The sequence below is a fragment of the Petromyzon marinus genome, chromosome 42 (genome assembly GCF_048934315.1).
Source record: "Petromyzon marinus isolate PM22_M1 ecotype Great Lakes invasive population chromosome 42, UKy_Petmar_22M1.pri1.0, whole genome shotgun sequence".
NCBI classification, from domain to species: Eukaryota; Metazoa; Chordata; class Hyperoartia; order Petromyzontiformes; family Petromyzontidae; genus Petromyzon; species Petromyzon marinus.
Window position 1 is genome coordinate 6802434 of NC_133708.1, and position 18031 is coordinate 6820464.

Sequence of the window (18031 nt, forward strand, 5' to 3'; positions counted from 1 at the left end):
GCCATCATCAGCCGCGTCACGTGACTTGGAGGAGGGTTTCCCGCCTTCGCTAAACTGTTGGGACGGCCGTCATTTTTAAAAGGATCCGAGTAATCGAACACAATGAAGTCGATTAATCGATATATTAATGGATATATCGATAACTCGACCGCCAGGCCTGGTTCCAATCACTGCACCGTATGACACCACGTGCACTGTAGGACACCAACACGTGCGCACTGTACTTCACACGTGTACACTGTACTTCACACGCGTGCACACTGTACTTCACACGTGTACTGTACTTCACACGCGTGCACACTGTACTTCACACGTGTGCACTGTACTTCACACGCGTGCACACTGTACTTCACACGTGTACTGTACTTCACACGCGTGCACACTGCACTTCACATGTGCACGCAGCGCGTGACGCATCTCGCCTATCATTTATATCACGTACAGTATATAAACTGCAACATGTAACATCCCATTTCTCAATCCACTGCTGGATGATCTCCCTCTCCACGCCGTTTAGGTCATGGGTTTAGTTTGACCATACTCAAGACACTGGTGAACTACAGTGCAGCATACACGTTGTGTGCTGAATAGCTACAGTACTGCATGTGTACTGTACACGTGTGCACTGTAGATCGTACACATTCAAGTCTGAAAATGTTAGCAATGGGGAGACAAAGCGGGCTGGGCGTTTTACTGGCTACGCCTGTGCCATTACTGGAATAGGTGCTCGGAAACACCATTACCCCCAACAGTCAATGTAGACAACGTGGGGGCTCTGTGGGTATTTGATGTGGGCCCTGTACAGTACAGAACTTTTTTTGCCAATCCACTGCTGGATGAGGCCCCCCCCCCCCCCCACACTGTCTAATGGTTGTATGTCCATACTTCACCACGCTGGTCAGTGCGGGTTGAATGCTGAGAACATAGGCGTGGGAGCACAGTACTGTACAATTATACTGTAACATTGTGTGCATGTCAAGACAGGCTTGCTATGTGTGTGTGTGTGTTGCAGGCTTGCTGTGTGTGTGCGTCTGGTTTGCCCTGTGTGTGCTGTGTGTTGCAGGCTTGCTGTGTGTGTGCGTCTGGTTTGCCCTGTGTGTGCTGTGTTGCAGGCTTGCTGTGTGTAGCAGACGAGCTTGCTGTGTGTATAGGCACATTTGCGGTGTGCGTGTATGTGTGGCTGGCTTGCTGTGCAGGCTGATGATGGGCATGGCCAGCTATTCTACAACAGCAGCAGCAGCTTCTGGATGTGTGCACTGGGCTGGAATGCGAATCGTGGTTGGGGGAAGGGCGGACAGATTTCGCAGGAGGAGCACGTGTTTGTGAATGTGTGTGTGGAGCGGTGGCGCAGCGGTTAGCGCGCTGAGCTACGCAACCTGGCAACAAGAGTTCGATTCTCGCTCACGGCCAATACCCAGTGACGATTATCTGATCCGCTCCTGGGCATCCCCCGAGGTCGACTCAGCCGCAAATTAGTAACTGGTGCGGTGTGTAAACATCGCCACTGGGGAGACAAAGGCGGTCGGGCGTGGTGTTGGCCACCCCACCCCCTCGTGTGCCGTGCCGGCCTTCATAGGTGCTCGCTAACAGCACTTGCCCCAACAGTCTGTTACAGGCTATACGGGGGATCTGTGTCTTTGGGGAGCGGTGACGCAGTGGTTGATGCCACTGCGCTATGAAGTGCTGGCGAGGGCCACTTTGAAAGGGGGGGGAAATGTGTCAGAAAACACTGCCACGGATTTCCCGTGTTTCCACCACATTAACAATTTCTGGGTTCCGAAAAGTGAAACGCACCTCCAGAACGTGTGCCCGGCGTCAATAAAGTTACAAAGATCTAGTCACACACGCTCTCTTTGTTGATATTCTACTCTTGCGAATGATGATGGCAATGTTCAGGAGCTCAATGCCAATGTCGAGGTCTTCTGGCCACGACGAGAGAGGGCTTTCAGGAGAGATAAATAATTGGTGTAGTTTACCACGTGGGTCAAAGTTTTTGGGTTGCGTGGCCACAATCGCACCACTTAAATTTTCCATTCACGACGATGTTTCCACCAGCTGGAGGTGGAATGTCAAAGCCAGGAGGTGCCATGTTTGGGGAGTCCAGAATGGAGACTTCATTGTGGACGTCTGCGTTGTTCCACGCTGTTCGCCAGCGAGGTTTCGGACCTGGGTGCGATTCCAGGATTGAGATTCCTCGGCTGGTGACAGCAGCAGAAGCAGCAAGCGCTTCCCAGAAGGCGATGGGTTTATCGTTGGCAAGAAAAACTTGGGCCACCTCCCGTGCAGTTTGCGTGTCTCGGCGAATATTTGGTGGCAGAATTATTCAAGATACTGTACGGGAGAGAGAAATACGCAAATCTCATAGTCGGGGGCAGGGGTGGGGGTATACAAGACTGGGGAGATAAATATTTCCGGCTTGCAAGACCAGGCCAGTGCTTAGACGCTCCACATTCCTATGACAGGGGTGAATAAAGACCTGGAATGAAGTTTGAAGTAGTACTGTACATCTACAGCACATACATACAGCATATAGTATATATACTGTAGGGTTTGAATAATAGTGAAGAGCCCAAAAGTAACGAGTGAATAAATCGCTGCGTCAAAATAACATTCAAGCAATGGTAGAGGGGGGGGGGAGGGACCCCTCACCTTGGGCAACTGGACAATATTTAGTTGCAGAAATAATGAAGCATTAACAAATAAGTAATATTTAAAAATACTTTTTACATTTTTTAATGATAGAATCTAGTATTGTCATCAGTATGACATAAGTATACCAAGTTTGCAGTCGATACCACATTGGGAAGTGGGTTAACATTGAGTTACAAGATTTGAGGATACAACAACAACGGACAGTGAGTTAAATAAAAGCGTGTAATGGCAAGACGTGGAGATGACAACACAACGCACTGCGGATGAGTGTGCATCCCAGAGTGCGTCCGCTCTCCCTTATCACGTTGCCGTGGGTCATCCACGTGTTAGTAATGCAACACGTTTCGGGCACAGCAGCCCCATGTGCTGCTACTGCTGAGTAAGGCCAGATTTCAGTTTTCATTTTATTAGGTATAGCCCTGTGAGCCATTCGGCTCTTGAATCGGGTGCAACCACAACAAACAAACAAAAACAACATGAAGAAGAAAAAAAACATCTTAAAGTGACTACGCGCAAACAGAAAAATCCAGGAAAAAACAGCAAAAACTTCCATAAAAAGCACCGTACACCAACTCTGTGTGTGCAAAAATCCCAGTGGGATGCAAGTCATGCAGTGCATAGCCAGGACACTGTGCCATCATCAACTCTCCACACGAGAGTGTGAGTGGTGTCTGGCAGGTAGGTCACTTGCGAGGTTCAGGTGAAAGCGGTGAGTATTTGATGAGTTCGAGTGTCTGGTGAATGGCGTGTTTGGTGAGTTTTTTTTTTGAGTGACGTGCATGAGTGTCCGGTGAGCCGGTGAGTGTTAAAGTCTCTGGTGAGTGTTGAGTTTCTAGCCGAGTGGTGCGTGTCTGGTGAGTATTTGAGAGTGATGCGCGCAAGTGTCTGGTGAGCGTTGAGTTCTGGGGAGTGGTGAGTGTGTAGGTGTGAGTGATATCTCCTGACTCGGGTGTGTCACTCCGTCTCGTCTGTAGGACGAGCTGCCCTCTGCTCATGAGGGTAGTTCACCCTGACAGTGGGTGCCCCACGGTTCTGTGTGCGGGTCGCTCCCAGTGTGGTGTGTGCACGCGGTGGGTGCGTCATGTGGCAGCCTCTGTCATTAGTTCCACAATATTACGCAACAGTGAACGGTGTGCGTAGGTGAGTGGGCGTTGGTTGAGTGGGTGTAGGTAATGGTGAGTATGTGTGTGTTGGTGAGTGGGTGTAGGTAAGGGTGAGTGTGTGTGTGTTGGTGAGTGGGTGTAGGTAAGGGTGTGTGTGTAGGTAAGGGTGAGTGTGTGTGTGTGTTGGTGAGTGGGTGTAGGTAAGGGTGTGGGTGTGTAGGTGAGTGGGTGTAGGTAAGGGTGAGTATATGTGTATTGGTGAGTGGGTGTAGGTAAGGGTGTGGGTGTGTAGGTGAGTGGGTGTAGGTAATGGTGAGTATGTGTGTGTTGGTGAGTGGGTGTAGGTAAGGGTGTGGGTGTGTAGGTGAGTGGGTGTAGGTAAGGGTATGTGTGTGTTGGTGAGTGGGTGTAGGTAAGGGTGAGTATGTGTGTGTTGGTGAGTGGGTGCAGGTAAGAGTGTGTGTGTAGGTGAGTGTGTGTGTATTGGTGAGTGGGTGTAGGTAAGGGTGAGTATGTGTGTGTTGGTGAGTGGGTGTAGGTAAGGGTGTGTGTGTAGGTGAGTGTGTGTGTATTGGTGAGTGGGTGTAGGTAAGGGTGAGTATGTGTGTGTTGGTGAGTGGGTGTTGGTAAGGGTGTGTGTGTAGGTAAGGGTGAGTGTGTGTGTTGGTGAGTGGGTGTAGGTAAGGGTGTGGGTGTGTAGGTGAGTGGGTGTAGGTAAGGGTGAGTATGTGTGTGTTGGTGAGTGGGTGTAGGTAATGGTGAGTCTGTGTGTGTTGGTGAGTGGGTGTAGGTAAGGGGGTGTGTGTAGGTGAGTGTGTGTGTATTGGTGAGTGAGTGTAGGTAAGGGTGAGTATGTGTGTGTTGGTGAGTGGGTATAGGTAAGGGTGTGGGTGTGTAGGTGAGTGGGTGTAGGTAAGGGTGAGTATGTGTGTGTTGGTGAGTGGGTGTAGGTAAGGGTGTGTGTGTGTAGGTAAGGGTATGTGTGTGTTGGTGAGTGGGTGTAGGTAAGGGTGAGTATGTGTGTGTTGGTGAGTGGGTGTAGGTAAGGGTGAGTGTGTGTGTTGGTGAGTGAGTGTAGGTAAGGGTGTGTGTGTAGTTGAGTGGGTGTAGGTAAGGGTTAGTATGTGTGTTGGTGAGTGGGTGTAGGTAAGGGTGAGTATGTGTGTGTTGGTGAGTGGGTGTAGGTAAGGGTGTGTAGGTGAGTGGGTGTAGGTAAGGGTATGTGTAGGTGAGTGGGTGTAGGTAAGGGTGAGTATGTGTGTGTAGGTGAGTGGGTGTAGGTAAGGGTGTGTGTGTGTTGGTGAGTGGGTGTAGGTAAGGGTGTGTGTAGGTAAGGGTGAGTATGTGTGTGTAGGTGAGTGTGTGTGTTGGTGAGTGGGTGTTGGTAAGGTTGTGTGTGTAGGTAAGGGTGAGTATGTGTGTGTGTTGGTGAGTGGGTGTAGGCAAGGGTGTGTGTGTGTTGGTGAGTGGGTAAGGGTGTGTGTGTTGGTGAGTGGGTGTAGGTAAGGGTGAGTATGTGTGTGTGTGTTGGTGAGTGGGTGTAGGTAAGGGTGCATGTGTGTGTGTTGGTGAGTGGGTGTAGGTAAGGGTGTGTGTGTAGGTAAGGGTGAGTATGTATGTGTTGGTGAGTGGGTGTAGGTAAGGGTGTGTGTATGTGAGTGGGAGTGTGTGTGTAGGTGAACTATGGGGAGCGGTAGAGCAGCGGTTAGGGTGCTGCGTTTCAAACCTGGCGACCCGAGTTAGATTCCCGCTCACGGCCAACATCAGACACGATTATCTAAGGCTTCTAAGCCATTCCTGGGACTCCCCTGGGTCGTCGACTCCAATGAGTACCTGGTGCGGTGCCTAAAAACAGCACCACTGGGGAGACAAAGGCGGCCGGGCGTGGTGCTGGCCACCCACCCCCTCGTGTGCCGTTCCGGCCTTCATAGGTGCTCGCTAACAGCACTTGCCCCAACAGTCTGTTACAGGCTATACGGGTGATCTTTGTCTTTTTTGCAGGCGAACTGGGGGAGCGGTAGTGTAGCGTGGCACACCCGAGTTGGATTCCCGCTCATGGCCTAAAACCAGTGACGAGTATCTGAACCGGTCGCGGGGCCTCCTCTAGGTCGACTCAGCCTCAAATGAGTACAGCACTTGGTTCGGTGCGTTAAACGTTACCGTTAGGGAGACGAATGCGGCCGAGCGAAGTGCCGGCCACCCACCCCCTCCCTCGAGCGCCAGTTGCCCCGTGTGTGTGTGTGCGTGTCCGCGCAGATGCAGGAATGTGCGGCATGGACCGCATTGTAAAATCCGCTCTCACAAGGGCCGGTGGCGCGACCTGGCGGGGCTCGGCCCACAGATTCCCGGTTCGGCACCAGTGGGCCGCCCCAATTAATACTCCGGCTTGATTAACCGTACAACTTCGCGGTCTACGTTAAAACATTGGCAAGACTGGGCCGTTGTGGGTCATCGTTCCATATTTGAAAATTCACCTGAAAATGTCTCATTTGAGAGGGCTGAGCAATTTGGCCGACAGTCTCTACCGGAATTGGCATCGATCTCCCGGTGACGATTGAAAGCAGATATTTTTTGTCGTAGTATGCCATTAAAAGGAAATAAATTAATAATAAACATATATATTACTCGACATAGCTTCAGTCAGAGTTGCTAATCCCACCCACAGTGAGTTTTTGAGTGAGTTACCTGGGGCACTGTACTAAAAGTCTGTGGGCAGTTCAGTCGTCAGCGCGTGCGACTCGGCATAATCTCTCAACACGCCGCTTGATATGATCAGGGAACGTGATGAAACAATTATAAACATGAATAAGTTGTTGAGCTGTCATTAAGAGACGTAGTTACTCACACACACAGGGTACAAAGATCACCCGTAAAGTCGTGTTGGGACAAGTGCTGTGAGCGAGAGGAAGAGGTCACGGAACAGATCTGGGTGTTGTGGGTTGTTGGTGTGCCAGGCTAGGTGCAGGAGGAGGTCACGGAACAGACCTGAGTGTTATGGGTTGTTGGTGTGCCAGGCTAGGTGCAGGAGGTCACGGAACATACCTGAGTGTTATGGGTTGTTGGTGTGCCAGGCTAGGTGCAGGAGGTCACGGAACAGATCTGGGTGTTGTGTGTTGTTGGTGTGCCAGGCTAGGTGCAGGAGGAGGTCACGGAACAGACCTGAGTGTTATGGGTTGTTGGTGTGCCAGGCTAGGTGCAGGAGGAGGTCACGGAACAGATGTGGGTGTTGTGGGTTGACAGAGTTGACTGGCAAAATGCACCACCTGTGCCACCTCGCTCTGCTCGTTTCTGAGCGTCGTATGCCAACGTTGACCCAACGTTGGCATGGGCGAGGTAGCCGCTTTCACAGGCCAGACCGCGGGTCCAGAGTTCTTGTCTTGAACCAATGCGGCTGAAATGTACCGAGCAGGTTGTGTGGTTGACGGGAATGTGTAAACATTCAGATGCACGAAGGACACTTACATGCGTACACGCACGTACACGCGGTACGCTCTTTAGTTGTATTATAACACGGCGGTTGAAAATATAGCAATGCTGCGTTTATTGCGGCAAAACCGGTTTAACGCGAAGCGGTTACCGGTACATTTTCTGCCGTTGTTAAACACCGACTGCGACGAGACGAATTGCCACAGGTTCACTGTGCGTGGCCACAAGCAACTTCACCCGCCCATAGACTTCAACGGATTTGGGGCAAGTGCTGTCAGAAAGCACTCCGGGCCGCCTTTGTCTCTCCAGCGCTGATGTTTGCGCACCGCACTCATTCAAGGCTGAGCCTACCTGCGAAAGGCCCAGGACATATTTTAGGAAATATAACAATCATCACTGATGTTGATCGTGGGGGGGGGGAATCAAACTCGGGTCGCTGTGTTTATAGCGCAAGTTTGCTAACCTCTACACTACCGCACCCACACAGACACAGAACCACACAGACAGAACCACACATACACACACAGAACCACACATACACACAGAACCACTCACACACACAACCACACACAGAACCACACACACACACAACCATACACACAGAACCACACACACAGAACCATACACACACATAACCACTCACACACAGAACCACACATACACACAGAACCACACATACACACAGAACCACTCACACAGAACCACACACATACACAGAACCACACACACACAGAACCACACACACACACACACAGAACCACACACACAGAACCACTCACACTCACACACAGAACCACACATACAGACAGATCCACACACACAGACAGAACCACACACACAGACAGAACCACACACACACATAACCACACACACACACATAACCACACACACACACAGAACCACACACACACATAACCACACACACACACAGAACCACACACACACAGAACCACACACACACAGAACCACTCACACACAGAACCACTCACACACAGAACCACTCACACACATAACCACTCACACACAGAACCACTCACACACAGAACCACACACACACAGAACCACTCACACACACACAGAATCACTCACACACAGAATCACACATACACACAGAACCACACATACACACAGAACCACTCACACACACAGAACCACACACAAACAGAACCACACATACACACACATAACCACACAGAACCACACACACACACAGAACCACTCACACACAGAACCACTCACACACATAACCACACACACAGAATCACACACAGAACCATACACACACAGAACCACACACAGATCCACACACACACATAGCCTGACCCAGAGCCACACACACCCATACACACACATATCCTGACTCAGAGGCACACACACGTCTATGCATACGCCTATACAGTATACAAAGACACAGATACCCCGTATAGCCTTAACAGACTGTTGGGGCAAGTGATGTTAGCGAGCACCTATGAAGGCCGGCACGGCACACGAGGAGGTGGGTATCCAGCACCACGCCCGACCGCCTTTGTCTCCCCGAAAGCGATGTTTACACACCGCAGATACTCATTTTAGGCTGAGTCTACCTAGGGGACGGCAATGACCGGTCCAAAAAATCGTCACTGGGTGTTGGCCGTGAGCGGGACTCGAATTCCTGTGGCCGGGTTCATAGCGCAGAGCCCAGCGCTAACCACGACACTACCGCTACCCTACACACACACACAGACCAATAAACACACAGATACACCAATAAACATAGACCTATGTAGTTTACATGAACACCAAAACAGACACGTACACAATACCATACACACACACACCTTGACCCATGCACACGTACACACAAACGCACACCCTGAAACACAAATTGAGACATATACACACACACATACCAAGACCCACCCATACATAAAACCTACGAGACAAATATTTCCCCTATATACTTTAACATTACACCTACACAGACCCACAAACAATACACACATACGCAAACCCACCCACACACCCTGCTACACACAAACCATACAAAGAACCACACACGCACACTCATACACTAGCCCACGTCAATACTCACACACACACACAACTCAACCGCATGCACACCCATACACATACCCAAACACTGCTGTAGAAGAACTTAACACACACAGACACACCCTGATACATGTACTGTCCTCACCACACACGCTCACCCATGACACGTGCACACACACAGACACACACACAGACACACATCCCTAATCGACACGCCGAATACTATTCTCCCTCCCACGACACCCACGCATGCACTCTCACACACTCACAGATACATACAACTCTCACACACACACTCACAGATAGATACAACGCTCATACACTCACACACTCACAGATACATACAACTCTCACACACACGCACAGATACATACAACTCTCACACTCACTCACAGATAGATACAACGCTCATACACTCACACACTCACAGATACATACAACTCTCTCACACACACACACCGATACATACAACTCTCACACACACACTCACAGATACATACAACTCTCACACTCACTCACAGATAGATACAACGCTCATACACTCACACACTCACAGATACATACAACTCTCTCACACACACACACACCGATACATACAACTCTCTCACACACACACTCACAGATACATACAACTCTCTCTCACACACACTCACAGATACATACAACTCTCACACACACTCACAGATACATACAACTCTCTCTCACACTCACTCACAGATACATACAACTCTCTCACACACACACACTCACAGATACATACAACTCTCACACACACTCACAGATACATACAACTCTCACACACACTCACAGATACATACAACTCTCACACACACTCACAGATACATACAACTCTCACACACACACACCGATACATACAACTCTCACACACTCACAGATACATACAACTCTCACACACTCACTCACAGACACATACAACTCGCACACACACACTCAGATACATACAACTCTCACACACACTCACAGATACATACAACTCTCACACACTCACAGATACATACAACTCTCACACACACACCGATACATACAACTCTCACACACTCACAGATACATACAACTTTCTCACACACACTCACAGATACATACAACTCTCACACTCACAGATACATACAACTCTCGCACACACAGATACATATAACTCGCACAGATACATACAACTCACACACACAGATACATACACCTCTCACACACTCACAGATACATACAACTTTCTCACACACACTCACAGATACATACAACTCTCACACTCACAGATACATACAACTCTCACACACACAGATACATATAACTCGCACAGATACATACAACTCACACACACAGATACATACACCTCTCACACACTCACAGATACATACAACTCTCACACACTCACAGAAACATACAACTCTCACACACACACAGATACATACAACTCTCACACACACACAGATACATACAACTCTCACACACACACACTCACAGATACATACAACTCTCACACACTCACTCACAGAAACATACAACTCTCTCTCACTCACAGATACATACAACTCTCACACACTCACTCACAGAAACATACAACTCTCATACACACAGATACATACAACTCTCACACACACACACTCACAGATACATACAACTCTCACACACACAGATAATACAACTCTCACACACACACAGATACATACAACTCTCACACACACAGATACATACAACTCTCACACACTCACAGATACATACAACTCTCACACACTCACTTACATATACATACAACTCTCAAATACTCACTCACAGATACATACACCTCTCACACACTCACAGATACATACACCTCTCACACACACTCACAGATACATACACCTCTCACACACTCACAGATACATACAACTCTCAGATACATACAACTCTCACACACACAGATACATACAACTCTCACACACTCAGATACATACACCTCTCACACACTCAGATACATACAACTCACACACACAGATACATACAACTTTCACACACACACAGATACATACAACTCACACACACAGATACATACAACTCTAACACACACAGATACATACAACTCTAACACACACAGATACATACAACTCTCACACACTCACTCACAGATACATACAACTCTCACACACACTCACAGATACATACAACTCTCTCACACACACTCACGGATACATACAACTCACACACACAGATACATACAACTCTCACACACACACACAGATACATACAACTCTCTCACACACTGACAGATACATACAACTCTCACGCACACACACAGATACATACAACTCTCACACACACGCACAGATACATACAACTCTCACACACACACTCACAGATACATACAACTCTCACACACACACACTCACAGATACATACAACTCTCACACACACTCACAGATACATACAACTCTCACACACACACCGATACATACAACTCTCACACACTCACAGATACATACAACTCACACACACACGCACAGATACATACAACTCTCACACACTCACAGATACATACACCTCTCACACACACTCACTGATACATACAACTCTCTCTCACACACACTCACAGATACATACACCTCTCATACACTCACAGATACATACAACTCTCACACACTCACAGATACATACAACTCTCACACACACACAGATACATACAAACTCTCACACACACACTCACAGATACATACAACTCTCACACACACACACACAGATACATGCAACTCTCACACACACTCACAGATACATACAACTCTCACACACACACACATACAACTCTCACACACACTCACAGATACATACAACTCTCACACACACAGATACATACAACTCTCACACACACACTCACAGATACATACAACCCTCACACACAGATAGATTCAACTCTCACACACACTCACTCACGTACACTCAAACACAAGCTACAACAACCGCAGTTTGCCACTGGTGGTGACGTCACGACGCTTGTGCCAGGCTAGGTGCACTTTGAGGCCACGTGAAGTGTCGAACGCCCGCTGGCAGGTCACGGGGCAGACCCAGGTACCACGGGTCGACTGACTGAGATGACTGAGACGACTGGCCGATGCACCACCTGTGCCCCCTACTGTGCCAACTTGGTGTGCTTTAGCCACCCGGCGTTCCGCTCGTTGTTGTGAGCGTCGCTCCTCCGTTGTTGTTTGAGGGCGACTGCCTCCAACTGCCCAGTAGCATCCTTCACGAGCCTCCTCCACAGAGGCCGATCTTGACACCGCTGGTACCAGTCATCGGCAAGTCCACTCAGCTCCACGTCCTCCTGTACCACATCACTCCATCTCTTCTCTAGCCCCGTGCCGTGCCCGTTTAACCTCATCTATCCGTCCAAATAGAAGTTCTTTGGGCATGCGGTGGCTGGGCATGCAGGCTACAGCAGCACTATTGTGGCTGGGAAGACCCAGAGCTTTGTGGGGAGCGACTGGCCAGGCAGCTTCCAGATACAAATACGGTGTAGCTGACGCTAATTCCGCTCGAGAAATTCACAATGGGACATTACAGGCCACAAGAACCATTACACAGATCAGCAGAAGTTGCTGCGTGTATCTATCTCATAATAAAGGGTTTTGGGTTAGATGGCGTTATATATCAATGTGTCGTAACCCTCCACCACCCGACACGGCCAAACAGTAAAAAAATTGTCACGTTTACAAAAGACAAATAGTTCACTACTTTAGCCCACCGGTGTGTTGAAGAGTGAATCAACATCATGCGCAATTGCCCGATGAAGCGAAACGTCGTACTCAAAATTGTAAATGTTGTGGATTCCCACTTGAACACACCGGTGGGCTAGAGTAGTGAACTATTTGTCTTTTGTAAACGTGACACATTTTTTTTTACTGTTTGGCCGTGTCGGGTGGTGGAGGGTTACGACACATTTATAAATAACGCGATATAACCCAAAAACCTTTATGAATATTGGTCGCGAAAGCCTACCGTGTGTATCTTATGTGGATGCGCCAATGATGATCAGTTTGTGTCGGTGGTGATTATAAAACGCCAAATGGGCTGCACACGACTGCACCATTATTGTTGGAACTAGTCTGGCCCATGCCTCCAATATCGCTTTCACTGAAGTATATGGCATCATGATCACCCACTTGGGTATTCAAGTAACTTAATAGGATGCCGAGGCCATTCCAAGGAGGCCGCTTTAACCAACACATTGGAGAGATCACGGAAGGCAAATGACTAATCAGCCTTGCCTGCAATCCCCGAAAGGTTTTAATCTTCGGTGGGGCAGGGGGCATTGACAACCACGACTACGTTTCCTCACCTGTTGACTGGGAGGGGAGCTCACAGAAGTCTACAATTCCCCACCACGCCAATTTACCCCTTTCGCTGCTTTAATCACACGAAATCACCGCTTCCTGTTGTTTATTCTGTCTGGAGTAGACAAGTTTTAAAGTGGCTGGAGTCAGAGCCAGTGTCCACTGGAGCTCCCGCAGTCGACAGAGGCACACACGGTTACTGGTCCAGCTCCCGATAGAGAAGTGGCAGCCTCTCCTCCTTCCCAGTGAGCAACCCAGACACTCGGACATTCAGCGGCGGCTCGCTGCGGTCAATGACCCGTTTCTGTGGAATCTATGAGCGGAGAGAGGGGGAGGTTCGTTCCCCTGGCTCCACCAAACATGGGGGCTTTGGCCAGAAGACATCATCGCCTCCAATCCCCTGGTGGTCTCCGCATACTTCTCTGGCCATCGCCTCCGTTGGCCACTCTGGCGGATGGGACGGTGCCATTGCGTGGTTCATCAGCTGACCCGAATCAGCGTTACCTGCCCACCAACACCCCGTCCGCATGGGACTTCTCAAAGCCACGTTGGCGGCATTGCCACTCACTCGGACTGCCGATTGCCGCTTGCCACTGAACGCATGCGGCAGGCGTGCGGACGTGGGGAGAGAGGGTGGTGGAGAGAGAGAGTTGGGGGGGGGGTGGGGGGTGTCACTTTGCCAGGCAGAAAAACAAAAAGACGCTTCACACCGCAACTCACACAGACGCAGAACAAAGAAGACGAAAGATTGCCCCCCACCCACCACCACCTCTTACAAACACCCAGTTGTGTCGTCGCCTTCACGGAACTGTTGGGGAGGGGGGGGGCAAGGGCTGGTAGCGAGCAGCACGTTTCGAGGCTGGCACGGCACGCGAAGGGAGTGGGTGGGAAAACACCACGCCCGGCCGCCTTTGTCTTCCCAGTGCTGACGTTTTACACGACGCGCTTGGCACGCACTAATTTTAAGGCTGAGCCGACCGCGGGGATGCCCAGGACCGGTTAATTTATTTGCCGATGAATTGAACTCGGGTCGCCGGTATCGTGGCCCAGCGCGCCTGATCACTGCGCCACCGCTCCCCAACAATCACCAAAAAACCCCTGGTCACAATACGCACACACACATCGTCAGCACCACCCCAACAACAACCACCCATGTCATCGTCACGCAAAGCAACAGGTCTCCCGTACAGTCGCTAAAGACTCATTACAGCTGGCGAGGCGGCGTAAGAGGGCGGTGTTGACGAAACAACGCCGGGCTTACGGTGTTTACACACAGTGCCAAGTACCCAGTCTAACACACACACCACACACACAGACACACCACACACAGACACACCACACACACACACCACACACAGACACCACACACACACACCACACAGACACCTCACGCACACCACACACCCACCAACCCCACACATACCACGCACACCACACACCCACCAACCCCACACATACCACACGCACCACACACCACAACCCCACACACACCACCCACCAAACCCACACACACCACACACTCCAACCCTACACACACCACACACCATCCACACACACCAACCCCACGCACACCATCCCCACACACACCAACCCCACACACACCACACCAACCCCACACACACACCACACACTCCAACCCCACACACACCATACACACCAACCCCACACACACCACCCACACCAACCCCACCCACACCACACACACCAACCCTACACACACACCAACCCCACACACACCACACACACACCAACCCTACACACACACCAACCCCACACACCACCCCTACACACACCACACACCAACCCCACACACACCAACCCCACCCACACCACACACACCAACCCCACACACACCAACCCTACACACACACCAACCCCACACACACTACACACACCAACCCCACACACCACCCCCACACACACCACACACCAACCCCACACACGCCAACCCTACACACACACCAACCCTACACACACACCAACCCTACACACACCCCAACCCCACACACACCACCCCCAGGCAGGGTTTGACGGATGTTTGTTTAAGGCTAGCCCATCCTCCATTCACCCTTCACCTTCCCCAACCCTCACTGACTCCCTTATCTGCCTCCTCACGTCTCCCTCCCCCATGCCCCTCCATCCTCACTCTCCTCCCTCCCAATCCTCCCCACCGCTCTCCACTGAGCACTCCCCTCTCACTCCCCCCTCCCTCTCTCACTCCCCCCTCCCTCTCTCATCCCCCTCCCCACTGAGACTCCCCTCTCACTCCCCCCTCCCTCTCTCATCCCCCCTCCCCACGAACACTCCCCCCTCCCTCTCTCATCCCCCCTCCCTCTCTCACTCCCCCCTCCCTCTCACTCCCTCCCCCCCCTCCCTCTCCCCTCCCTCACTCCCCCCTCCCTCCCCCTCCTCCCTCTCCCCCTCTCTCACTCCCCCTCCTTCCTCTCTCACGCCCCCTCCTCCCGCTCTCACGCCCCCTCCTCCCGCTCTCACTCCCCCCTCCCTCTCCCCCTCTCACTCCCCCCTCCCTCTCCCCCCTCACCCCTCCCCACTGAGACTCCCCTCACAGAGGCCCCCTCCCCCGCAATCCCCCCCCCCTCCTCCCGTGTGCGCATGCGCAATCAGTCGTCGTCCCCCCATATAAAAATACCCGCGAGAGCTGGTGTGCGGTTCCGTGATTGGTGCAAACGCACCACGTGATGCGTGTGAACCTGAAGCGACCAGGATGGGCGAAACCAAGTGGCGAGATGAGAGAGGGGTGCTGTAAGGTCGATGGTGCTTGGGGTAGGCCAAGTCACGCAAAGCCCCCCCCCCCCCATGTGAAGGAATGTTTACATGTCGCATTATTACAACTTTAGTGGGTTCAATTGAGGCGCGCACTCAACTTGGAGGCAACACTATTTATTAAGACATAACAACCAACGTGAACACTTTACATAAGGGGCCGTCCATAAATGACGTCACGCGATTTTGGACGATTTTTGACCCCCCCCCTCGTCACACGGCGTCACAAAGAGTCAGACCCCCCTCAAATATGACGTCACAAAGCTCTGCCCCCCCCCCCCCCAAAATCGCTTTAAACTATTGTCATTGTAGTGCGTATTTAATGTGGCGCTGCACTCTGATGTTGTAGGAGAAAACATTTCTCACCCCCCCCGTCACATATCGTCACAAATGTCTAACCCCCCCCCCGCCCCCCCAGGTGCGTGACGTCATTTATGGACGACCCCTAAGGTGGTGACCACCGTTCCTAACCTCACTAACACTCGGGGAATACTGCACAGCGTGACCAGGGCAGGTGGCGGGCTACCTGGTCACGAACGACGATCGGAGACTCGAGGACCGCTGATGGCGTCTTCATCCCAGGGTTGAACAGCCCAGCTCTCTGTTCACACCCGCCTGCTTATAACGCGCGTGGAGTGGCCGGCTCCGCCCCAGGCCACGCCCCCCTTCTCGATCCTTCTAGAAGATCCGGGCCCCCAACCACGTGACCCTCCAAGCTCCCCCCTGTGGCCCCTAGCCCCACCTTTGTCTGGTCACGTGTCCTGTTGGGTTCACGCAGAGTGTCACGGCCTGACACGACCCCCGTGACACCCCCGCCTACAGCACCCATACCGAGCCGACACAGTAGTGACGTCATGTGTCCCTACGCTCGTAGTCCCGACACGGTAGTGACGTCACATGTCCCTACGCTCGTACAGTCTCGACACAGTAGTGACGTCACATGTCCCTGCGCTCGAACAGTCCCGACACGGTAGTGACGTCACATGTCCCTACGCTCGTAGTCCCGACACCGTAGTGACGTCGTATGTCACGACACAAACATTACATGGCTGTAAACGTCAACAACTCCACGAAAGCGAGAAAACTTCGTCATTCTCGCGAGCGATAAAACCACGAATAGTGTTTATTATTATTTTTAAAAAATGATCCCTGAAGTTTATATTGTTTGGTTCTTTCGGTAAAGTAACGTAGGTAGAAAAATTATAAATAAAGCGAATAAAAACATAATTAAAATAAAAAACAAAAACTACGATTTGAAGTTTTCGTGACTGCAGGGATCCATACGCTTTGGTTCTTTCGGTAAAGTCACGTGGGTATAAAATAAATTAAATCACGACGTTTCGGGCGCAACACAAGCGTCCATAATCAGGTGGGAAACTCACAACAAGAAGTGTTTCTTGCTGTGGTTTTCCCACCTGATCACGGACCCTTGTGTTTTAATTGATTTTCTACCTACGTGACTTTACCGAAAGAACCAAAGAGTATTAAAACTACGACGTTTCGATCTCAACACAAGCGGTAGTTATCAGGAAAAGGGGGTTAGCCTCTAAAGGCAAACTATTTATAAAGGTTTAGAGGTGGGCGTAGCCCAAGTGTGTCAGCAGCATGGGCGGGGCAGCTTATGTTAATGTAGCCCAAGTGTGTCAGAAGCATGGGCGGGGCAGCTTATGTTAATGTAGCCCAAGTGTGTCAGCAGCATGGGCGGGGCAGCTAATGTTA

General features: G+C 50.7%; 1 protein-coding gene across 1 annotated transcript in view; it reads right to left on the reverse strand.

Annotated features, from left to right (window-relative positions):
- Positions 1–17026, reverse strand: part of LOC116951164 (uncharacterized) — a 93025-nt gene extending 75999 nt beyond the window's left edge. Inside the window, exon 1 of the mRNA XM_076073476.1 lies at positions 16839–17026. The gene's annotated coding sequence lies outside the window, so the exon portion shown is untranslated. The remainder of the gene's footprint in view (positions 1–16838) is intronic.
- Positions 17027–18031: the final 1005 nt, after the last annotated feature.